Source organism: Armigeres subalbatus, chromosome 3 (genome assembly GCF_024139115.2).
Source record: "Armigeres subalbatus isolate Guangzhou_Male chromosome 3, GZ_Asu_2, whole genome shotgun sequence".
Lineage (NCBI taxonomy): Eukaryota > Metazoa > Arthropoda > Insecta > Diptera > Culicidae > Armigeres > Armigeres subalbatus.
This window is the reverse complement of record NC_085141.1, coordinates 241,540,202-241,567,180: the sequence shown is the minus strand read 5'-3', so window position 1 is coordinate 241,567,180 and position 26,979 is coordinate 241,540,202. Positions and strand designations below refer to the sequence as shown.

The window sequence follows — 26,979 nt, the reverse complement described above, 5'->3', positions numbered from 1 at the left end:
GCATTTTCAAAAGGGCGGAATTTAAGGGATTTGGGCACGAAAAACGGAATTCCCACGATACCCTTTTCCGAACTGTAAACCAGCCTTGAGTCTGATTTTCACCATTTTATCATACCGAATACAAATGTGTAATATAACAGCTATTTAATTAATTTGGAGAACTCCGAAATACTGAATATTACAAATATTAATATTACAATTAAATCAACAACTAGCTCATTGTTATTTTAAACACGTTACATAGTCATTTTAACTGCTATGTTAAATGACTGCCATAGTAAAATTAAGTCCGCAATAAATTTAAAATAAATGTGGTGTGTAGTCTGCGCAAATTTAGTGGCGTTGTGTTTTTAATTTAACCCTACAATATAGTAATTCTAACTGCAAAGCTGCTCTCATTGTATGTATTGATGGTACTGGTATGCGAGGGAGTGCTTTTTTGTATTGATTTGGTCGAAAATGTCATTTGGTCCTACGGCCAAATGTTGATTACAGAACGGGTAATATGGGCGAAAATATCCACCCGTTTGGCTAAATAACATTTTCGGCAAAATGGCCTTTCTGCCAAATCATTTTTTTTTTTGTCAAGTGGCCAGTCAGCCGAACGACATTTTCGGCCGCATGTCCATATCAGCTAAATAATATTGTCTGATTGATACATTACTCGTACGAGCTTTGCCCTGCTTCCAATGAAGAAGATTAGGAAGAAGACCGAAAATGACATTTGGAGGAAAGCGACAAACAGCCAAAAATGTATTTGCCCCGACAATTTAACTGGCTGAAAAAGTAATTTGGCCAAAATGGTCGTTTGGCAGAAAGAGTTATTTGGCCCAAAATGTTTTTTTCTGCAAAACAAACATTTCTGCTAAACGGATTTTTTGACATAATGACCAATTCAGCCAAACGACGCTTTCGGCCAAATGACTCTTCAGGCCAGTTGAGCTATTCGACCAACTTTTTTTAGCCAAAGGAACTGTTCGACTAAATGACATTTTGGGCAAAATAATTTTAAACTAGATGGGCTTCAGCCAAATCTAGTATATTAGGCCAACTTCCGGCCTTACCAACAAACAATTTTTGCTAAATAAGCTGTAAAGGACTAATTTTGGTCATATAAACCAACCCTTCCGACCAAACTGAGCAAATCGATTACTTGTTTGATGTTGTGTATTTAATATCTTTTTGGTCGTTTCAACGGTTAAAATAACAAAACGTACAGCAGAAAAATCTTACTGTAACATCGAATCGAATCCTGTCATCGATGAGAGCAAATCGAAAACTAATTTTGATATTGGTTCCGATAACAAAATAAGAACTCAGTTTGATGTCAGATCCTACAATTCAGAGATCTACAGCAAAATGAGATCAAAATATGTAATCAATCATGATGATTCATATTTGAAACAAATTATGATTTCAATTTGATGTCAAAATCAAAATAAGTTATACCCAATAGTGGAGGCAATAAGCACGCGCAATCAGTGTTTTATCGATTACATCTAAACGATACTGCATTTCACTTACCTTGGAGATGTAACCAAAACTGTGACTGAAAATGACATTTTTGAATATCAAAAAACGACATTGCTCACAAGTTTGTTCACCCCATGCAAAATTAGAGCTCAATCTGACATGATTTAGGGGAGCCTAAAATAGACCTGTGCGCCGCCGCGTCACGCCGCCGCCGCCGGTGGTTTTACTCACGCCGCCGCCGCCGATGATTTTGGGACGGCGCGCCGCTGATCATAATTTTGCCACGCCGATGATTAATCGTAATAAAAAAATTAATTAACAGGAATCGAGTTGAGTCAAGTACGAGATACTGAAGACGGCCTAACAATTGAGGTCGAAATACGTATCTGTAAAGCTATACAACGTGGTGGAATAATTGGAATAGTACTAAACTTGTCTTATGACAATTCATGTTAAGGTGGAACTCGTCCGAATTCAATTTTTTAAACTATTTGGCAAAATTCAGCAAAATTATTAAATCTTTTCTGTGAATGCTTTTCCAGTTTTTTGTCCCGACGAGTAACTAATTTTTATTTGGGAATCAATTTTTGATTATGATTGACAAAACCACTTGGTATGCTGCGAGCATCAGTTGAAAACGCTTCTTCTTTTCTTATTAACTGCTACTGTAACCCAGAGCTGGGATGTTGTCGCCTCGCCGCTTGGTATTTAGTAAACTTTTAAGTTCCGAAAAGGTTCCTTTGAAAAACCTTAGAAAATTACTTCAGGAATTCTTCCGGAAATTTCTTTTGTATTTCTTCGAAACTCCTAACGAAATTTTTCCGAAGATTCGTTTAGAATTTCCATTACCGATTTTTTTAGAAAATCCTTTACAAATTTCATTCGGAATTCTTTAAGGAATGTGTACGAAAATGAATGCAGGAGTTCGTATGAAAATGTCGTTGGGAATTCCTCCGGAGACTCATTAAGGAATTTCTAAATAAATTCCATTGATAGTTTCTCCAAAAATTGTTTAGGAAATTTTTTAAACCAATACTTTCGGAAATTTCATTGGGAAATCCTTCGGAAATTTCTCCTTTTGAAATTTCTTTGGCCATTATTCCATGAATTCCTTAAATAAATTCTTCAAGATATCCCGTAAGGAATTCCTTCAAAATTTCCCAGAAGAATTTCTACAGAACTTCTTTCACCAATTCTCTTAAAACATTCTTCGGGAATTCTTTCACAACTTCCTCCAGAAATTTATTCGTAAATGCCTTTATGAGTTCTTTCCCAAAATCTTTCAGTATTACATTCGGATTTTTTTTTGAACAATTCATTTAAAAAGTCTTTTGGTGTTTATTTTAGGAATTCTTTCAAAAAATTTTATGAGTACCGAGTTTTTTTTTATTTATTTAAGAAAAAATGTTCTGGAGTCTCAAATGACTTTTTGGAGAAGTTTTTGAAAAAAAATCATTGAGGGTTTTGTGCAGGAATTCCCAAATGAATTTTTGAAGACATTTCCAAAAGAGAATCTGAAAGGAATTTCAAAAATAATTCCTGAAAGAACTGCTCAATAGAGATGAGCCAGCCGTGGGCTGAAAATCTCTCTTCTTCTTCTTCAATGGCTCTACATTTCAACTGGAACTTGTCCTGTTTTTCAACTTAGTATTCTACTAGCATTTTCTCAGTTCTTGTTTGAAGGCTTTTCTATGGCCGTCATTGCATGAGCATGTATCGTGTGTGGCAAGTACAATGGATACGCTATGTCCTGGGAGTCGAGAATGTTTCCAACCCAAAGACATCCTAGATTTGACCAAGAAACGAACTCGCCATCTCCGGATTGGCAATCATACGCCTTTGCTCGCAAGGCTACTGGAGAAACCTCTGGATTAAAAGAGCTTAAAGAGTTAAAAGATATTTCTAAAAGACTTTTCTAAAGAAATCCTAAAGGAATTTCCAGACGAATCCATAAAACAATTTCTGAAAGATTTTTTGAAGGAATTTGAGGAGGAACTCTCAAAGGCATTTATGTAGAAATTCAAAATACAATTTCAGAGGAAATACATACTGGTATTTCTGACGTAATTCCTAGATTTCTCCACGGAAATTCCTTCTGATTTTTACCATTAATCTATTCACAATTTTCTCCAGAAATTCCTTTGAAAATTCGTCAGGTTATTCCCTCGGAAATTGCCTCAAGGAGTTCTACAAAAAAACATCCAGAAACGAATACCTGAAAGTTTTGTACTTTCCCTTAGGAATTAGTTCGGAATTTCCTCCACGTATTCCTTCAAAAATTTGTTTGGGAAAGCATTGAGAAATTAGTTATTCTTGATAAAATATCTTCAAAATTCTTCTGAGAACTCTTTTGGAATTCCTTGCAAAGTTACAGGATGAAATTCTAGGAAATTCCTTAAGTATTCCTGTACAAGCTCTTGAAAGCTTATCCGAATTTTCGAAACAGCTCCTGAAGATATTTCCGAGAGTCTTATATTTCTCCAAGAATTCTTCTGGACATTCCGTCGAGACTTCGTTCAGAAATTCGTTTAGGGATTTCTTCGAAAAATACGTATGCCGAATATTTTTTAGGAAACAAATCTAAAAATTGAATAAATGTTGAGATTTCTCAAGATATTCCTCCAAAAATCAAATTTAACGAAGGGTTTCTAAGAACTGTTTCAAAAATTCCCTCAGGAATTCTTTAAGAACTTCCTTCAAGAATCCTTTATGAATTCCCTTTGGAACTGCTTCAGGAATTCCATAGCAAATTTTATCTGGAATTGCTTCGTAAAATCTTTTAGATTTTTTTTTCGAAATTCCCTTCGGATATACCTTCCGAAAATCCTTCGCAAATTTCTTTTGAAATATCTTCAGAAAATGTTTTAGAAGTTCCTTAAAAAATTATTTTAAAATTCCTCCAAAAATTCCCTAAAATTTCCTTCAGAAATTAATTTTCGGGTTTCTTCGGAAATTTCTTTAGACTTTGGAAATTAGCTTAGAAATTTCATCGGAAATTATTTCAGGAATTCCTTCGGAAGATTATGTTAGGCATTCCTTCAGATTTTTTCTATAAATTTCTCCTCTAGGGGTTCCTTAGCAAGCTCCTTGACATATTTCCAGAAATTTCCATAGCAATCCTTTCAGAACTACTTTAAGCATTTCCATGAGAAATCCTTAGGGTGATCTTTAGAAAATTCCACTAGTATGTTCGGTAACTTTAGGAAATTTTTTTGCCATTTCTCTCTGGAATTCATTTACAACATTCTCCATTTCTTTTAATTTTATTCGGGGATCTCTTCAGAAATTCATTCAAAACTCCTTAAGATTTTTTTTTTTGAAAACTTCAAAAATTGCCATTGGGATGCATTCGTAAATTCTGTTGGGAAGAATGTCTGTAAGGATTTCTTCGAAATTTCCTTACAAGGTTTCTTCTGATTTTTCTTCGGAAATTCCTTCGGCTCCATAAGTTCTTCCGGAAATTTTCCGGAAATGCCTTCAAAAATTCTTTCGTACATTACTTCAGGAATTATCGAAACCCTTCGAAAATTCTTCAACAAATTCCTTCGGAAATTCTTTAAGTAATGTTATCGGAAACTATTCCGTTCCTAAATAAATTTCCGAATAAATTTCAGCAGGAATATTGTATGATTTTACTAAAGAAATTTCCTAAAGAGAACATTATCGCTTCTGCCTTATAAGCAGGAGATCGTTGGTTCAATCCCAGGCTCGTCTTCTTCCTACTTTGTATTTCTGTCTTAGTTTTTTCTGTGTTTCACATTCTACCAAAACCACACTAGTGTTATACCTTTCACACTATCAATTCCAAAATCTCCCGTGGCACCACCAAAGAGAGTAGAGTTCTCTGCATCTTTCTTAACCTTCCGAGACTCGCACCGTTGTAAAAAGAACACCTTCGAAAAAAGCACGGTTCTCGTTCAATAGAGCGGCGTGACAGCGTGGGTGTTCCATAACCAAGCGAGTCCCAGAAGGTTAAGCAGGTGTTCAACTAATAATCCTTCCTCTTCACCGGCATTCGCAAGAACGTGGTCAGGGCAGATCTCACCTACTGGAGAATGCCCTGCTTCCATCTAAGAGATAGTGATTAGTCCCAAATTAATATATTTGGTAACGGATGAAGGTAATGATATTCTCTAATAAAAGCCCAAGCGGCACAAGTCAAGTGAAACTGGTTGCAGCAACCTAAATGTGACTGAATCCGGTCACATATAAGTTACCGTGATCTTTGTGCAACATGTGTGCTGCTCGGGAGGCTATGTTGGTATCACCTACGAATTTGTATTCCTCCAGAAATTCTTTCAGGAACTCCACCAAGAACATTTTTGGCATATTTAACCAAATTTCAGGGCAAACATTCAATTTGGCTGGTCGGTACCAGTCTTACTCAGGCAGTGCTCATTTGCAGTTACGTTGATCATCTTTTGAAATTCGTGAATACAAGAACGTGAAGGGCGAAATAAACTGTCCATCATGTATAATGAATGGATGTCATCATGTATGTGAATAAAAAAATCCGCGTTGAAATTGATTTTTTCAGCCATTGATTTTTCCATCCACGCCGGTTCACGCCGCCGCCGCCGCCGCCGCCGGGGCAAAAGTGACCACCACGCCGCCGCCGCCGATTATACGACCGGCGCACAGGTCTAGCCTAAAATTCATTAAAGTTTTGAAATTTTTATCCATGAAAACTTTTCCAATTTTTCCGAATTTTTGTTTTTGATGCCAAATGACTTAAAAAATCATGAAACGTCGAGATCTGACGATACTTTTTTTTTTTAATCGCTTTTTTCTCTTAGAACCTTTTTGAAACTTTTTGTATCAAATTTTAACACCGGACGATACGCACACATTTTCGTAGCCAAAAATATCCCCCAATGCAAAATTTGAGCTGAATCGGACATGATTTAGGAGTGCTCAAAATTAATCATAACAAGGGGGAAATAATTTTTTGTTTTTTGATGCCAAAGGGCGCAAAATGCATGAAATTTCAAAGTTTAATTAATTTTTGAAAAAAATCGACTGTTTTGGTACTGCGAAAAAAATTCTTATGGCGAAAACAATTTTTCATCGAATTTAAAAACCGAACATCATGCAAACGTTTCCTAAGCCCTAAAATATGCCCCTATGCAAAATTTGAGCTCCATCGGACATGATTTAGGGGTACTGAGATTTATTTTGACGCGGTTATTATTACGCGGTGCCGCATGAATCCAAAACACAAGATCGAGTTACAAAAAATTCAAAATTTGATAGCATGATTTTGAGCACCCCTAAATCATGTCCAGTGGAGCTCAAATTTTGCATAGGGGCATATTTTAGAGCTTAGGAAATGTTTGCATAATGTTCGGTTTGAAAATTCGAAAAATTGTTTTCGCTATAAGAAATTTTTTCGAAATCCCAAAACAGTCATTTTTTTTTTCAAAGGATTAATTCTCAAAGCTTTATGCGTTTTGAGTCCTTTGGCATAAAAAAAAAACAGAAAAATAATATCCCTCTTGTAAGAATTTTTTTTTTTAAATAAATTTGAGCACCCCTGAATCATATCCGATTTAGCTCAAATTTGGCATAGGGGGATATTTTTGGCTACGAAAACGTTTGCGTATCGTCCGGTGTTAAAATTCGATGAAATAAATTTCCATCATCTTAAAAAAAAGTCCCAAAAATGCTCTGAGAGAAAAAAAATCGAGGGGGGTCCCGTAGCGTAGTTGGCTACACGTTCGCCTTATAAGCGAGTGGTCATGGGTTCGATTCCCAGCCCCTCCACCAATTCCTCTTCAGTCGCCGGATCCGCAGCCCATATGGTGGCGTTCTGGGGTATACGCGCCTTACCGTCAGGGCTGCCTGATGACGACTGACAACTAGTTCTTCTCGGAGGCATTCCTCCAACGTTACCCAGATTAATGGCAACCATACAATGCAACGATCACTGGATAGACGACATGGACAAACGGACACAATGGACTCACGATAAGATGAACTGGCAACGACAACAATAACAAATTATGGATATCTAAAAATAGATTCTGTGTGGATTCTGCACAGCAGAATATAACAGTGGATCACGACACAGTAGCGGTTAAGAACACAGAGTGCCTATTAAATAAATATATGAATAAAAAAAAGAAAAAGATCGATTTTTTTTTCAAAAAAAAAATTCGGGTCTCGACGTTTTATGATTTTTTAAGCCATTTGGCATCAAAAACAAAATTTTGATTTTCGACTCTTCCTTTGGTCCCCCTTCTAAAAATTGTCATGGGTAAAAATTTCAAAACTTTGATGAATTTTAGGCACCCCTAAATCATGTCCAATAAATCAATGAAACTTTTGCGCAATGTCGTTTTTTTGAAATTCGATGAAATTTTTTTTTTAATATATTCCATTGGACATGTTTTTGTTGGCAAGCGATATTTTGCGTTGTACAAAACAAATGCAAGCTCGCGGTTTTTTTGTTTATTCTTAAAGTTTAGAAAATCTAAGACACAAACATTTCACATCAATAGTATTATTTTTCATTCATCTCCGGCCACAAAACATTTAAACATTTATTCTTAATGTCGCTATTCAGCAAATATTGCTTGAAAATTAACTGCCCTTCAGTAAAATTATTCTCAACAACCTTGGATTTGAAAATCAAAGGAGAGTTATTGCAGATTTACATGAACTATTGCTAAAAACAGATTTGTGACGAATATCGTGTGCAGGGATCGACAAAATCGTGATTTTGTGCCAAATTCCGTTAAACAGGAAAAATTGTAATGATTTAGAGAGGTGGGAAACCTTGTTCCTTGTAGTCTGGTACCTATGATAATTGAGAATATCGGGACCAATTTGCGATTAGGGCGTAACTTATTTTGTAAACAAACTTTGTTTTATGGATTCCGTATAATGCAAGCGTTTTTCTCCTAAACTAATTCCCTTATCTGATTGAGGAAAGCTTATTTTGTCGAATACAAACCGTAGTTTCCTCAAGAAATGCTTTTTTTGGCGGGAACTCGCCTTCCAATGTTTGTTTACAAAATCAGATACGCCAGAATAACAAATCGGTCCCGATTTGAAAAATGACTCTTCCAAGTAATTAGAAAATGTCAATAATATTACCTTAATTGACCTTCCACGTCGAAAATTTTTATTCGCATGTTTCAATCAAAATATCTAAAATAATCATTTCTTAAGTAAGCGTTCTGAGAAATGGCCGAAAGCTAACACCATTTTTTTCCGTAATAACTCCGCAACAGAGTGGCCAATCCTGAAAATTCGTAAAACTCCTAAAACTTGAATAAATTCGGCAGCCCTTACTTTGCACCGTTCAATGTGGAAAAACGATCCATTAAAAAATAAAAAACGATCCATAAATAACATCTGAATGTTCCATAAAACGCTACCATAAATCTATAAAATAGTTCGAGAGATTCCATAAAGAATATTTTTATGATCCATAAAACTTTGAAAAATGATCCATAAAACTATATATTGATCCATAAAATTTCAAATTTGCGCAATTTATATCCTGATGATGATCCATAATTTCAGCCATATGATCCATAATTTTGGTCATATGATCCATAATTTTGATAATGTGATCCATAATGCTTGGAAAGAAGGCCAATGAAACTATATTAATTGATCCACACATTTTATAAAATCTATGGATCATTTATCAAAATTTATGGATCATATCACCAAAACTATGGATCATTTGAACAAAGTTATGGATCAATGACTAAAATTATGGATCATATTACTGAAATTATGGATCATCATCACGATAAAAAATACGCAAATTTGAAGTTTTATGGATCAAAATATAGTTTTTTATGGATCATTTTGCTAAATTTTAGTTTAATTATGAATCGAAAAATTATTCATTATGGAATCTCATTAACTATTTTATGTATTTATGGTAGCATTTTAAGGAACATTCAGATGTTATTTATGGATCGTTTTTCAGTTTTTTATGGATCCGTCTTTATCGTTTATATGCAAAAGTATGTTTTGCCAATAAATTCCACTTCTTTTAGTGAAAGTTGCGATGAATGTTAAAAGACAAAAAAGTTACAGCCAAAAAGATTTAATTTTTTGTTTTCAGAAGGGAGCTCGGCAACGGAAGGGTTAAAAGCCATTGAACCCTCAAAAATCGATATTACCAGAAATTTGAGAACGTAAATTTTGGCCAAACATTACAAAATCGGAGACGACATTAGCATTCAGGACAGGACATCGCAGCCCACGCAGCCCAATACAACGTGCCCACCCATCATCTATTCATCGACCTCAAGCCGCATATGATACAATCGATCGGGACCAACTATGTCAGCTAATGCACAAACACGGGTTTCCGGTTAAACTGACACGGTTGATCAAAGTTCGAGTTTCAGGGGCATTCTCGAGTCCCTTCAAAATGCAGGTTACGGCAAGGTGATGGTCTTTCGTGTCTGCTATTCAACATCGCTTTGGAAGGGGTAATACGAAGAATAGGGATTAACACGAGTGGCACAGTCCGAGTCCGTCCAGCTATTTGGCTACGCCGACCACATTGATATTATGGCACGTAACTTTGAGAAGATGGAGGAAGCCTACCAAGCCTACATCAGACTGAAGAGGGAAGCTAAGCGGATCGGACTAGTCATCAACACTTCGAAGACGAAGTACATGATAGGAAGAGGTTCAAGAGAAGACAATGTGAGATGGGCGTTGAGATCCAGAACCTTTTAAAATGATCCGGATCTTCGATGTGAACGAATGACTTGTAGATCACTTTTTAAAAGATCCGATCAGATCCGAGATCAGCAAATTATCGGACTGTTTGTAAGAAAATGACAAAATGAAAAGTTTTTGTAGTATTTCATAAATGTTATATATGCCTGTGAGCGAGAGAAGGATGATATTATTGTATGTACGGCCAGATAGTGTGAGCTTGAATAAAAACCAATAATTTGCTTTCTCCTTACATTTTATTCCCAAGATCCGATCCGTATATAAGATCCGAATCATTAGAGAGAATGATCCATTTCTGATTCGTTCAACAAAGTGATCCGTTTTGCCCCTTTCTAATGTGAGCCAACCACCGCGAGTTTGCATCGGTGGTGACGAAATCGAGGTGGTAGAAGAATTTATGCAGTTGGGCTTACTGGTGACTGCCGATAACGATACAAACAGAGAAATTCGGAGACGCATAGTGGCTAGAAATCGCTAGAAAGGCGAATGAACCACGAGTTGCATGAGCTGCTGGGAGAACCTTCCATCGTTCACACCGCGAAAATCAGACGACTTCAGTGAGCCGGGTACGTAGCCAGAATGTCGGACAACAACCCGGTGAAAATAATTCTCGACAACGATCCTACGGGCACAAGAAGGCAGGATGCGCAGCAGGCAAGGTGGATCGATCAGGTGGAAGATGACTTGCGGTCTTTCGTAGACTGCGTGGTTGGTGAGGGTGGAGATCCTTCACGTTGTTTCGGCTTAGGGATCCTACATTCAGATATATGCGAAAGCGGCCATCTTGAGCCAATCGAGCAATAAGAACTGTCAAAATCTGAGCCAAATGAACATCGTTATTGTTAATTGCATATTATTCGGCAACTCGGCCGTACGAAAACCATTTTTTGTTAAATATCTTGGCTGTGCATATGCACAGCACATGTTTCGAAATGGACAAATTGATATGAAATTTGCGAAAAAGAATCCACGTGTCTTGGAGGGACTCGAACCCTCAACCTCCTACTCTATAGATAGGCGTGATAACCCCTACACAACAAGACCACTTAAAGGTCACGTTTGCGGAAAAGTCATCAGAATCCGAATACCAACCTCCACCGCGGTTAGCTCTCTTTTTTGCAAATTGAATATCTTTCGGATGCTTGATTTGTCCAATCTCTACATGTGCTTTACTGTTGTATATCCACAGTCAAGCGAGTGCACATTGTTTATTAAACGAGAGGATCGCACTCCATGCCCCCCAGCAACGGGCTGGGTATAGAATGCGAATCAATCGCACTCTGCTGTGCCATAGGCTTGCTTGGCTAAAGCATTATTGTTATTGTTACAGAGTGAAAGGCATTTCGATTATAATGGAAAAGATTTTTCAAAAAATATTATGGAATAAACTATTTGTTTTTCTTTCGCAAATAGAAGTAGTCTAGTTTATGCATTACATTTTGTTCTTTTGTACTGCATTTTTATGTTAGTGATAATGCATGGTTCGATGATAGACAACATAATCGAAAAGAGTTAGAATTTCAAAACCATGTACAAGCTACAACTTTTTACGCTGCGGCAAGTGCTGGCAGCGTTTGTTTACGAAATTAACAGCGTTGCTGAATCACCTGGAAAGTATTCGCCCATCTCTTAATATAGAATCCCTAGTTTGACTTGTATACGTGACTAACTTTTTGTATTTATGTCAATTATATCTTCTATTTACTTACTTTTCTTGCGGCAAGAATCTAGCCTGTTTCCATTGTTTTATTCCAGATTTTTTAGTGTCGCCAAAGAAAGATAGATTAGATTAAGATGAAAATACCAGCGCATTTATGAACGGCATTCGACGGATCAACGTACTACATGAATCAACCCGATCTCGACATCTTCTGTATATATAAAACAAATTTGGCATTTGCGCTGTCGTACACTCACTTAAGAATAGACAGCCCAATTTTGGCTAATTGTATTCGTTTTCTTCTTCTATTCACGAGGGAAAATGTTATGACAGCCCAATTTTTGCCAATATATTTTTTTTTTCTCCTTTCTTCTTTTACGAGGAAATATGTTTGGTAAAATTGAAATGCTTTGAAAATCAAAACTCAATCTTTTCGATGAAATGGTTTTTTGTACAACTTGCATGGAATTTTTACATTTTGACTATCTATATATAAACTATTAATTTCGAATGTAGTTTAATGTTTCGGATATGGCTTTTGAGTCTTGACAAAATCAAAACACTGTTATTTAATCTTGTCCAACGTTTCAGTCCGTTTGGGACAATTCTCAGTGACTCAATTTGTACAGGTTTATTCTCAACTGTGGTTCTGCTGAGCCATTGATTGTCACGAGATCAAGATTTTCCTACATAAACGAGAACGGTTCGAGCACCGCGTTTATGGTAAAAACCCTTTCCGCTCATCGTTCGTTGGAATTCAGTACCTGGCACAAGATTAAATAACAGTGTTTTGATTTTGTCAAGACTAAAAAGACATCTCCGAAGTATCTATATATAAACCAAAGTTGTAAAAAGAGAGATCATTCTCAAGAAGATCAAGAACCTCTTTGTTTTCTAGATAAATCGTGAACGCAAAAAATTGTATCAGAAAATTGATTTGATGATATCAACTTATTTCGATGTACTTTTCGGTGATTTATTTGGCGTTTCAGTCAGACTTGACGAAAAAAAGGACAATAAATTCGGTAATTATAATGGACGTAACTAATGGAAAATTCTAGGGGGGGCTAATTTTTTTTAAATATTTCTACTTTTTCACTCAAAACAATCGAGTTATCGTTTTCCCTCAATGTTCAAAACAACTTATATATATTGTTTGCAAGTTGGCCGACCAAACAAACATTGACCTATAACATACAACACATCCATTGACGACTTGAACATTATAAATTATGGTCCACGACACTGAGCCTATAAAAACTAGGAATGTCGTGAGAAAATCATAGGAGCCTTAGCAAAGCAAAATGTGTGTGGATTTTTATAGTCCATCCAATAGCATTCCAAGTTCTTTCTCATTTAAATTTTAATTACCTGTCTTTAAAGTCTGAGAGATTTGCCAAACCTTTGTAGAAAATAAAGAAGCCTAGCTTGTTTACTGAAAATTTAAAATTTCCAAGAAATAGCAGCATTACGAAATCCCTAAAACACTTTACCAGTCAAATCGGAAATGCCTGAATTGGATACATGAATATGAAACGTTGTAGGGTAAAAGTTCCGATAGTCGTGGGTGTTCCTATAGTTGCGGTAGTGGTGTTTTTACACAATCCACAGTATAATCGCAGCAACCCATACAGACTATCAATTAATTGGCCTGTCATTACGCGAAATAAAAGAAAACAGATTGAGAATTGCATCAAAATCGGTAAAGTATCATTAAAATACCTTATTTTCTTCTCTGCTTTGCACCAATAGTTGCGGTAGTGTTCCTATAGTTGCGAGTCCCGTAGGAAAACAATGGGATTCGCAACTATAGGAACACGAATTAAAAAATACCGCAACTATTGGAACACTGCACCAATAATTGGAGGTGTCATTTTAGGCAACAATGGTAGATTCTTTCGCGATTGGATCCATCTTCGTTTGAAAAATGATTGAGGAGCTTTCGAATGTGCACTTGAGGTAAGTGAAATAAAGTACAGACTTGGAGTGAGCAAAAAAGTAATGATTGAACGTGCTTAGTTCCTCCACTATTGGGTCTTTTACCCTATCACATTTTCGATCCTGCGCCTTATAGGTCTATTTTAGAAAGCGTGAGATCATAATTGTTTTCCACAAAACTTCAAGAAAACTTGAATATTTTAAAATATTGTTCATTTGCTGAGACATTTCTTTGATAAAATCCGGATTTGTTTGAAATTCTTCGGTCACCTAAGCATGCTCAATTCTCCAAGCCAAATAGATAATCATACGCTGATATAATTTGAAAAGATTGCCAAAGGCTAAGTTTCATGTTCTTCATGTTCAGACAAATACAAAAAAATCTGATTCAGGATTCGCAATCCTGAGACCTATTACGACCTGTAAAAAATTTCAACTACACAGTAAACAATATATTATGTATCTGATTCTGTTATAAATTTCTAACATAATATGTTATCTTTGTGAAAAAATTGTAGCATAATTTGAAAACTTTTTATTTAAAGTAGTGTCATTTTTTTATATAATTTAGATTATTTAACAACATCCTGCAACAAATTTGTAGCAAATTTTGTTGAAGAAATTTAAAACGTAATAATGTTGATATAATTTTGATATGGCCTTTATCATGAGGTATAGCCCCCGAATCAGTTCATTATCGTAACAGATTCCGAAAAACGTCTCTCACGGTATGCTACCTATCTAGAGAGTATACAGACATGAAAGTGAAAGATTTTGTCTTTCTCCTTTGGATTCAAACCCTGTGTTTTGCAAAAAAAAATCTTTTAGCGGGAATTTGCAAATCGTAAAGTGGTCCTGAATTATTCGAAATTCAAAAACTTGAAACCAAAAAAAGAGAGAAGATGAATAAAATTCATTATCTTTAGTTAGTTAAGCTCAGACAGCAAGACATGTGCAATACTCAGAGCCGTAGCGTGGATACCCGTCGCCCTTGGCGAAATATTTTTAGGCGCCCCTCTCTTACTAAGGAAAAAAAATGCAATCTTCTACATTCAATCAACATTTTGAATCTCATCGAAAAGAAATATTAAAAAATTTGGTGGATTTAAGATGCTTCCGATAGCAAGCAGTGCTCGGTTGTATGCCTTAAAAAAGTTTTGAAATTTTGTGTCATTGTTTTAGTATTTGCAAAACATGTAAGTACGGAATCTTAAAAATGTCCAGAACGGACTGGAAGATCATTTAAATTGCTGAACGTAATTTGTCTATGATTCCTTTCAGCTCATACTGTCCACAAAGATTATTTCTCGCTTAACTTTTCAAAAGGACCTAAGTAATATTTTTTTCAAGAATTTATTTGAATTGCGCAATCAACAAGACGAAACCTTTTGAATGCAGTACTCAAATTATTTCATAAAAAAAATGTACTTAGGTCCTTTTGAAAAGTTAGGCGAGATTTCTTGTATTCAATTGACCTTACCCATCAAAAATTGTATCTCATTTTTTTGCCTCAGTCAATCTTTTCATTCGTTCAAGGTCAACTTTCCCAAAGAAGACATATTTTTGAAGCCTCTAACTGTTTAGAAAATCGAAAACAAAATCTGAAAAAGTGCTGCATGTGTGAATTGGCCAAAAGGATTGGCTTTGGTTTAAAACCGAACGAATGTTGAGCTAAGCTTGAAAAACATAACTTTTCCAATTCTTTTTCTAAGTTTTCAAAATGGTTATAATTCACTCATATGAATTAGCTGAGGAAGTTGTGATTAAATAAATTAAATAATCAATTGAGCTCCCACTCTCTGAACTCTGAATGAACCGGTGGAAGGTGCAAATCACTATTGGATCTATTCGGATCAAGAAAAATCCAACTTTTGAATGGGTTTGTCGGTAGTTTGGAGGTACGGTTGTACTTCGTTAGGTCAATAAAATCCAACTATGAAGTGGTCGGATTCACCATTGGAAGCAAGAAAAGCTTCATGGTAAAGTGAGGCGGTGAATGCTTTGATTGCACGTACTGCTTATAGGTATTGCCAATCACAATCTATGAAAGCTTTGAGAAATAATAACCGAACTAGTTATTTTGGCTAAGAACATTTTCACTGCCTGTCGCATATTAGACAGTTTCGCATTTTCCCCACTGGTGACAGTAAAAGTATTCAAAAATGAAAATAATCCAATCCATAACTTTCAAATATCTTTTTGAATATGAAATTTTTAATTTTTTCTTGGTCCCTTAATAATGGTTTTGGAAGTCTTCGTACCATAAATGTTCAGATTTTGTAGCCGGTTTGTTATTAATTGACCTTGTAACTAATAAAACTGTTCTTTGTTTCATGCCTTAATTCTTGATAAATAATTATTTTGTGCTTCTAGAGGAATTTTGTCACTAGTCATAAGACGAGTTTATACTATTCCATTTGAAGTGATGGAAGTAAATGGAGTAGTACAAACTCGTTTAATGACAAGCCGTAATTGACCTTTCTTGTCGAAAATTTTTATACGCTCGATCGATTCTTTATTTTATTTAAGGTGAACTTTCTCGAAGACCCCATAGTTTTGACGCCTCTATGTATTTTTAAAATTAAAAACAAAAAATTGGAAAGATGCTGTTTTTTAAGTTTGGCCTAACATTTGGCCGACTTTCAACGAATGATGAATTTTTCAGGCTGGTTCAGACGCGTAGCCCTTTTTTGGTTTTTGCTTTGAAAACTATTTTTTGTCTCAGTTGATTCTTTGACTTTTTAATGTCAACTTTCCAAGAACTCATATTTTTTTAAAGCCTCCAACTTTTTGAAAAATCGAAAACAAAAACCGAAAAAGTGCTGCTCGTGTGAACCGGCCTGGAAAATTCTCCCAATATTCTTTCAAAGTCGGGCAGATGATAGGCCAATCTTGTTTTATTTTTTTTTAATACTTAGAGGCGTCAAAAACATGGGTTCTTTGGAAAAGTTCATCTGAAATAAAATAAAGAATCGATTGAGCGAATAAAAATTATTGACGAGAAAGGTCAATTCTTTTTTTTTTTTTAATCTTTATTTAGGAAGGTCAATTCTTGATTTCGCCGCCCCCCTGAGAGCTGGCGCCCTTGGCGGGGCCAACCTGGCCAGCCACACGCTACGGCGCTGGCAATACTTATGCGAATTAGCAAAAAATCTAGGGGGGGCTATTTGGATCCTAGGTGGGGCTATATCCCCCCTTAGCCCCTCTGTAGTTACGCCAATGGTTGTAAATGTTTGTAATGTTGAAATTAAATTACGAAATCCTTGACTGAAACGCCAAATAAATCTCTGAAAATTGATCAATTTTTGGCGAGACAAAGTTCGCCGGGTCAGCTAGTCTATAATAAATCAACCTATGACCCTAAGGACGATTGGACAATCTAACGATAAATCTTTAAAGTTTTATTATTCATATTGTATATTATTATTAAGGGGCCTTCCTTAGCCGTGCGGTAAGATGCGCGGCTACAAAGGAAGATCATGCTGAAGGTGGCTGGGTCCGGTCCAGCCAAGGACATTTTCGGATTGGAAATTTTCTCGACTTCCCTGGGCATAAATGTATCATTATGTTAGCCTCATGATCTACGAATGCAAAAATGGTAACTCTGCTGAGAAACCTCGCAGTTAATAACTGTGGAAATGAACGCTGCGAGGTGGCAATGTAATGCCAATAATAATAAGAAGATATTATTATTTCTGTGAGGCTTCATGAAGAGCGAATAGTTCGAGTTAGACGTGCAAGAGTCGCAATGCTGAATAAATACACCCAGTTCTTTTTTACACGATTGGGTTTTAGTCGAAAAGTCAAGGAAAACTTAGGTAGCCGTGAAAGTTCAAGTTAATCAAGAATTTAATGAATACCAATCGTGTAAAAAAAAATGGGTGTAAAGAGATGTGTTTCAGTAAATATGACCGGAAATAAACCGGAAAATACATATGTTGTTTCTAGCAGTATCACAGTAAGTACGCATAAACCATCAAGCGAAGAGTTGCTTGGCGGTTACTGCCACGGATGCTGAAAACCAACTGATAACATTGAAAGATATAATGATGCTTCCTAAGTCCCTACTAAAATGTCATGCATAATGTCAAATGACTGATTCTGCCTTATAGACTCACGAAGGAATACAAAGAAACAGCTTGGAAGCTGTTCGTTTCCAAATATTGGTGGTGTCAAAATATTTTACCACGTTGCTCGATAATGATTGACAACATTGTTCAGTTTATGTTCATTATTTCTCCTCAACACAACTCATAAGCGGATTGATCTTTATCGTCACATCCCACTCCATACCTATTTCATCAACTCGTTAGCAAACCATCTCGAATCGATTACAAGCGCCATCCGACCCAGGTTCACGAGTGGCAACATAATATGGGTTATTCTCCGAACGGGGGTATAAAAAATCATAAAACTGGAGCCGTCTGCTAGTCTGCCTCATTGCTGCCAGAGAGGGTGGCATGGTGTTATGGCATCAGACCATAAATTTGAGCTATATTCCCAAACAAGGAAAGTCATCCATCATCGCAATCTCATTCTCATGAGCTCGGACAATATTACATACAGCATACACACGCACACACTCGCACAACTCTCAACTCATGGCCATGCTTCAGTGATACGCAACATATTTGAACTCCTTTTCCCATACAGTAGGTGGATCTTTCCAGCTAATGAATTTAATGTGCTCGTAATAAAACTCACTTTGGTTCTTCATTTCCAAGCTGCTATTGTGCCATCGAATGATATGGCTTTTTTTTGTGAACCAGACTTTTATCTGCTTTTGCTGATACTTTCCATGGGAGAAATATGGCAAAGTTTCACGCTCTCCAGTTGACACACTGTCAGATTGTTTCTTTACTGTTATTACTCCAACTGGGACGTTGCCACTTTGCAGCATACGTACTTCTACTGTGAGGTACCAATCCCACATTTCAACTCCAGACCACGGGAGGACAAAAATTAACTCCGATTGACAACCGGGCTTCGAACCCAGCTTCCTACAACAGGATCTGCGTTGCGGCTACTCCAACTTGTCACTATGGTATAGAAGCCCCCCTCCCATGTCATGGTGAAATAAAACCCTTAAACGTGAGATACAGTGAACACGATTTAACAGCCCTTGAAAGCCAACCAACAGACAGGCAAGGGCACAACTTGCAAAAATGTGTACATTTTCCTATCTGATCTTTTCACTTTCCATTCGAGTGGTTTTGGTAATGTCGTTTAAAAGAAAAGGGGACACGTATCGATATTGCCTCATGAGCAATCATTCGTGTGTTATCATGGTTGAGAGTTTTACAGAAGTGAAGAAGGTAGGGAAGCTTTGCCATAATGTTAATGGTTTTGGTTTTTATCCGGATACTGAACGTACATGTATCTTTTGGATGGTCTAGAATATGCTGGAATTCGACAATATTGGCTAAAACTTTTCTCACTGTGTGACACTGATAAGAATTCAATAATTTAAACATCAATACACTTTCAATTACGATGATCATGGTTTTAAGAAGCTGTTATTGATATTTCGTAAGACGAACTTCAAAAATAATAAGTTGTAAAAATTACAGAAAACACTGGAAAGAATTCTCACTTTTTTCATTTGGAATCAACAGTTCCATTAGGAACAAATTTAAACAATTTGTCAGACAAAGCGCCCCCAAAAAAGCCCCAGAAAATTAATTATGCTATAAATACCTACCTTTTATTTCACCGTGTTTCTCCAGTTGTTGTTACCGGTGCTAGTGCTGCCGTTGCTGGTTGCCGACCGGAAACGCTTCAGTGCGCGCGCGAAAATGTCCCACAAGATGATTAACGAGCTTTCCTTTTCTTGTTCAAACTCCGGCCGGAACTATAAACTGGAAGGGGACCGGTTGGTGTGTAGAAACTGTCACCAGTGTTGTTGTTTTACCTCCGTCTTGCCGTGTTGTTGCTCACCTTGCCTCTGTGGCTGTTTAATATGAGCAACACCAGCGACTCGGCGAAGATTCACTAATCCACCAATATAGAGATCTCACTTGCGATGTAAATTTTCTTCTTGATTAAATCCACTTCATTGAACGGGGGTATTGGATTCTATTGGCTATGACGACTGAATATGTTCACTTTAACAGATGCCCTCTATTGCACATACACAAAGCGATTTTCTTTTGATTTTTTTTTCTCTTCAAGCTTGATAGAGCATAACACAATGTTACTGATAACTGTTACGGTTATTTTTACGATAATGGTTAATGGCGGTGCGATGATTGGAATGGTTACCTAAAACTGATTTGAATTTTTGCTCAGTAAGACTATGCGGCGTTTCAAAGGGTTTAACTTTCTATGATCTGAAGTGAAATAGTGCTCAATATCGTGGAATTCGATCATGATAGAATTTTATTTGCAAAAGAAATAATAAAATGATTCAACATATAGAGTGGAGGGAACAGTCAGGAGGAAAATATCGTCGTCCCATTGCATGGTTTTTAGCAATCAGCAGCGTACAGGTGACTACAATGTCCACAATAAATCTACATATTTTCAAAACACCATGAATTTTTATTATCTATATATTTTTTAAACTCAAATGTATTTGATTGAAGATGAGTTTTGAACAAAGGATCTCACTTGAAAAGCCAAGAGTGGCATGCTTTCAATATACACTTGTAGCTCATATTACTTATAATAAAAAAGCAATCAAGTATACAATAAAACAGGAGGTAGCAAGAGATAAACTTGATTATCTTGAAGTTTTAAGCAAAATTAAATGGGAAGGATATAAGAGTCAGGTGAGAAGCTTGAGGATGTGATTATAAAAAACAAATATCCAATATAACCTCATGTGAAGGTTAGTTAAGGAGCCAATTTAAGTTAAAAAGGTCTAAGTAATTTCTATTAGATCCTTTTGATTTGTAAAAGAGTAGCTAAATAGCAGGTTGTTTCACTATTTTCAAATCATTTAAATTCTAGTTCAACCCATTTCACTCAAAATTAGCTTCTTACAGTCGAACTATTAACGTTAGGTAGATATCTTTCTCTTTTTTCGATACCGATAAAAGATATGTAAAATAACTACAAAATTAAATTATTTGAACGAACTGTGCAACCCGTAATCTGGCATTACAATCTTTTCTTGATATTTGATGAATGCTTAAAGTTAATGAAATACGTTCAAGACCATCGCTACGTTGTTCGAGGAAGCAATTGATCACCAAATGCCTGGAACTTACTCATGCGGAAATCAGGAAGGAGATTGCTACAAGGCGAACAGATTGCTAGTTTATCAAGAGAAATCGCGCTAGTAACCACCAAATAATTAGTTTTCGTAGGGCACTCCGCCTACCATCAAATCACTGGCTGTTGGTACAAAGGTCGTGAATTTCAATGAATTCGTTACTGCAGTAATCACCGTTTATGCATGGACCCAAGTATCAAACTGGAATCAATCGGAAAGCAGGTCAAGGACTGCATTCAGTTCGCAGACCCACTCAAGGTTGTACTGCTAGTAAGGAAGAGGACCTGACAACAAACGTATGAGTTTTATCTTCTTCAAATTTGGGTTGGGTCCAACATTACGAGAGGCCGCGCTAATACCAAATTTCGGCCTAGTAGGATTCTAATCCGTGAGTTCGAATATACACTCAACAAACACGTGGCTAAAATCGATTACTAATTATTGGGGTGATTAATCAACATGCGGTTTTCATTGGGTGAAAGCTGTTGAGTATTCCTTTAAGCTATTTAGGTTTTCTTTTAACCTGCGCTTAATGAGGAAACGTCATTAACAATATAATGAAAAAATAATTTTCCCCATACTAATTTGCATTTAATCCAAATGAGTTTAAATTTTCAGAGGCCACTCAGAACATGGTAAAGAATCAGATGAGCACTGTGGAGCAAAATCGGTTTTTTGAACCACCCTAATAGCCACATTTGTGTGAGTAACGGTCAACGAAATGATTGACGACGAATAAAATAAAATAAAATGATTTTGCAGTGGTCACCGATACATGCTCGCTAAAATTGAGTTTATTGTCCATAGTTACTCCAAGATCTTTAATGGAAACAACACGATACAGTGAAGTCCCACCTGTTGAATAATTGAAGTCAATTGGTTTCGATTTGATCTGTTGAAGCTAATTATTTTACAATTGTTTGCGTTCAAATCACCAGTGGGCAGGGAATCAATTTTTCGTCTATGCGCGTCTATGTCTACGATAAAACCTTTGACCTGCTCCAAAACAAACAAAGCATAATTGTAAAAATTGATTTTGCCTCATTTTTGACGTCCTTTGCACCAGTTGTCGCACTAGTGGTCCCTATTTGGCCAGTCCCATAAGAAAACAATGGGATTTGCCAAATAAGGAACCAAAATTAAGAATAGTGCCACAACTGGTGCATGCGTTCCTATTATGGACTAATCAATTTTGATGATTATAACAAATTTTATTATGGTTTTCACAGCTGTTCTAAGGAGCAGGGAGTAAAACCTTTCGCTTGATATATAGAGTTCACCCACATGCCTTTTACTTATTTTTTAAAAAATAGTTGCTTATATGTATGGCGACAATTGGTACACCCACCCTATCTAATACATGCATTCATCTTGTGACCGTTAATTTTCAGGTCACAATTAAATATTTGGTGGGAAGGCCAGTTAGTGGTTTAGCTCAAATAAAACATTGTTATAAATGTCTTGTGTTGTTGTAAATGTCTGAATATAAAATAAATGTCTGTCTTCACTTTTACAAGTGTTTGAGTGATGTTTATTTTGTGTACAGGGGCCGTCCAGAAACCACGTGGTCATATATGGGGGGAGGGGGGGGTTTGGAAAATGACCACGATAAGCCACATGGGGGGAGGGGGGGTGTTCCTCTCGAACCACGTGGTTTTTTTTACACGAAAAACTTTTGGTGAATAACAATAGCGGTGTAAAAAATACAAATCATCAAAATTTAATGATAATTTAACGCAAAGCGCATCTTAGGGCCGATGCCCACGTAGCGTCTTTTCAACTCAGTGTTAAAAATAATTTAGCATTAAGCATCGAGAAAACCCGGTAACGCAGCGTTGGTCGCAACGCCGATGCATATCTGAGTTATTTGACCAACTTAGCCTTAGATCCTATTTCAATAAAAAATAAACGAAAAAAACATGTTGCGTTTCAGTCTCAATTTCCACAAAAAAAATTGGGAAAGAAAAATGAAAAATATTTTTTTTAAATTCCGCCGCAGATGGTTTTTGGCATCACGCCGCCGACACTTTTGCATCAGCGGTCTACAGCTACAATTTTGAAAACTGTTCATGTTTTTACAATAATCAAAGAAAAATCTTCAAAAGAATTTCTTGTGGATATTCAGAAAAAATCCAGTAAACAAATTTCCTGTAAAAACTTTGACCTTACTTCACACAATCCTGATAAAGTGCTAGCATTCAGAATGTTTTTTGAACAATTCTCTCTGGAAAATTTTGCTTGTAAATTTTGCTACAAATTGGTCATGAAAAAAAAAAACAAAACATCTCCAGTGTAAATGCCGAAAAAAATTCCATGTGAATTCTGTCTGAAAATTCAAAACAGTCTCGTGGGAAATACATATAATTTTCGGTGGAAAAAAATGTTCATATTTTCACATTTTTTTTACATTCTAATGAATTTCTTCGACAAGTTCTTCCGAATCTTCACCAGAAATTCTTTTTCATTTCCAAAATAAGTTGCACTTCAAAATGTTCAGTCTCCAGTTAGCCTTACGAGCAAAGGCGTAGGATTGCCAATCCGGAGATGACGAGTTCGATTCTCGTTCCTAGGATGTTTTCGGGAGTCAAACATTGTCGACACCCTAGGTATAATGTATCCATCGTACTTGCTACACAAGATATATAATCGTACAATGGCTGGCATTTAAAACTTCCAATTTATAACTGCGGAAATGCTAAAAGAATCAACTAAGTTGAAAAGCAGACCAACTTCCAGTTGGAATATGGAGCCATAGAAAAAGAAGAAGACTTCTAATTTTTTCAAAAAAAAATCTTCTGAATTTTCATGAGAAATTAAATAGCCAATGCCACATGATACACTTTGATATTACCGTTGATTTTTTGTTTTGGGATTTTTGTTTTCAAATTTGGAATTTTGAAATGAAAATTTTTACGCTCTTTGTAAATTCTTCGGAATTTGATGTTTATTGGAATTTACATCGTAAATATGCATTTCGGATCCTTCTACGGATTCTTCTAGTTCTTCAAAATTTCTACCGAACCTTTCTTAGGAACTCTTCCACAGAATTTCGAAAAAAAGTCGTTGAAATACTAAAGATTTTTCCGTGGAGACTCCGAAGAATTTCTCCTAAATATTCTGAATACGATTAAGAAGCCTAGTTTTTATGATATTGAATAATTAGGGTAATTGATCGTAAAATTTAATAATGCACCTAATTAGGAACATTTAGGTGCATTATTAAATTTTTCGATCATTAATGCACAAAATTTTAGTAGTGCGTATGAGAAAGGTTAAGACATAGAGAAGTTTGCATTTAAAAAATCAACATGAAATTCTAAATAAAATGCTTTTTAAATTCATAAAAGGGTCTTAGAACTAAGAAGAGTCCTGCGATATGAAAAAAGTGGCAGTTTTCCAGAAAAAAACACTCCTATTCCTAAAACAATCTAGGGTAATAAATAGTGTGAAAATAACGATTGACATTGACATTGCGTTTTATCTTGTCTATTAAATCACGAAAGAGAGCTAGGCCACCATTTTCTTCAGTAAAATTGTTCATTTAGATATAGGCTTTACAGAAAAAAATATGGGAGCTCAAATTTGACTGACCCTGAAACTCAGTTATCCGAAACCATGCAAATGAAGTTGAAATGTTTGAATCATTCTGAACACTCAGATAAGATGGGTCATCCTGAACGTTAAGCCAGTGATTAGTATTCAGGAATACGAGATGCTCAAGGTACTCCAAAATGCTCTCAAGTTCAGCCCACGACATTTGTAATGTCCTCATCATCGGTATGTACCCAATCCGATGAAATAAGCATATGACAAGCAAGAGACAAGGTACCCAAAATTATCTTGAGTCAACATCAAGTTGCACAATGACTATGACTTTTTTTGTAGGGCCTTAGAAGCACTGAGTTCACGGACTTGAATGATTAAAACCTAAAAGTTTTGTTTAACCTAAGTCGAGTCAAGTACGAAACACTGAAGACGACCTTACTGTTGAGGTCGAAATACGTATCTGTCAAGGTACAATCAAGTGGTGGAATTGAATGCGAAGGTACAAATTCGTCTTATGACAAGTAAAGACATTCCATTAAAAAGCTCAACATAATTTTCTTAACTAAAATGTCTGTAGTAGCTTGTACAAATAACAATTGTCATATCAACCCAATGGACCTAATGGGATATTATATCATACATCATTCATAATTTGGTTAATTGGATAAATCGAATGATCCGAACTCCAAAATGATAATTGATCTATAATACATTCATTCCTCTATGAGTCGCTTATGAAAGGACCATGGACTGAAGCATATTCGAGATGTGGAATAGAAGTTCCTTGGGAAATTATTCGAAAGACATCAGAGTGACCGAGAAAATATTTTAAGTATGGCATCATCAATATCATAATAAAATTTCAATGAAGAATTAGAAATTTTGAGAGATGAGCCAGCTCTAGAATGAAAATCTATTTATTAGAGAACAAATAGAAATTTTCCATAATAGAATAGGAAATTGCCAATAAAGAAATCAGGGTATGAGTACCCAAGCAACCAGAAGTTCGGATAAGAAGGGCTAGTTTGGCTTAATCAGCTCTCATTTTAAGTATTTTTTTGTATGGTGGTAAAAGTGAACTTTAAAGTTCCGTTAAGGATGCTTGGAACTTGATGTGAACCATAGTGAACCAATTAGTTCGGTTAAGAGTAAATTTAAGTAAAATCTGAACTTCTGGTTGCTTGGGTATTAAATAAATATAGAATTACTGCAAATAATGCAAAATTTCCATAAACAGTTGAAAAATTTCCACAAAACAATAATAAATTAGCACTTGTAAAAGCAAAAATTGCAATTATTTTTTTTTTAAATCACCAATAAAGAAATTAAAAAATATAGGGATATTTTGGAAAATTTCTAAACCATTACAAATTTTTCTCAAAATTTTTATAACATATTCGCGAGTCCACATTTTTTTGTATCCTCCTGATGCATCGAAGGTATGCGAGTTCTAGATAACCTAATACCTGATACACATTACAACATGATAACATCATCAAAATTTTCGAAATAATGAAAATTTATAATTTACATGCTGGGTTATAGTTTGATTTTGAATCAGTTGAAATTGTCCATCTTCAAAATTGATCGGATTAACCATATGTTTTAGGTACATGGTTTTTTTTTTTTAATTTTTGTACTTGGAAAAAAACCACGTGGTCAAAGGGGGGGGGAGGGGGGGGGGGGCTGCCAAATGACCACGATAGACCACATGGGGGGGGGGGGGGGTGAAAATCTTCAAAAATATGACCACGTGGTTTCTGGATGGCCCCACAGTAGCTTTTGGTTGATGTCTTCTGATTTATTATTTATTTTGTTCGTTTTTTTTACTCCGACTTTAGTTTATTTATTTATTCAATCATTTATTTATATATACGTTAGGAAAAGATATTCTAAACCTAGCCACCCAACATGCCACATCGACCGACCCAGCGGACGATGTACAAGAGAAGGAGGATAACGGAGGAGACAGGTAGCCACCCATCCGGCTAGCAACGAGGAAACAGCTGACGCGGACAACAACGGATCGAACGATATCGACGGGGACTTCGTACCGAGACCGATTATGCTGACTAAGTAGATTTAATTAATAAAAGGTTCTTCGTTAGGGAAATTCAGGCAGTCTTTAGTGTGAAATCGAAAGTGCAACATATTGTTAAATATTATAAACGAAATAAATGTTTTTTTTATAAATCTCTGACTCTTCAGAGCATTATTGGCGCAGTCGACGGCAGTGTGTGGAAGTAGTGGCAGCAAATTTCCAAAGTGCAAAATTATACAGGACTTAGTGCGGAAACAGTGCTAAGAGCAAAGAAAAATCTAAGTGCCAGTGTAAATTCGGACTTAGTAAAAAACAGTGAATCCAGTGATACAACAAATCGGTGTTGAGCTTAGCGGATATAAGCACAACCACTAATAGTGACTATCGAGT

General features: G+C 36.0%; 1 protein-coding gene across 1 annotated transcript in view; it reads right to left on the bottom strand.

The window, feature by feature from the left end:
* Window positions 1-19,797, bottom strand: part of LOC134227381 (uncharacterized) — an 831,489-nt gene extending 811,692 nt beyond the window's left edge. The window contains exon 1 of the mRNA XM_062708800.1: window positions 19,488-19,797. The gene's annotated coding sequence lies outside the window, so the exon portion shown is untranslated. The remainder of the gene's footprint in view (window positions 1-19,487) is intronic.
* Between the last annotated feature and the right edge of the window lie 7,182 nt (window positions 19,798-26,979).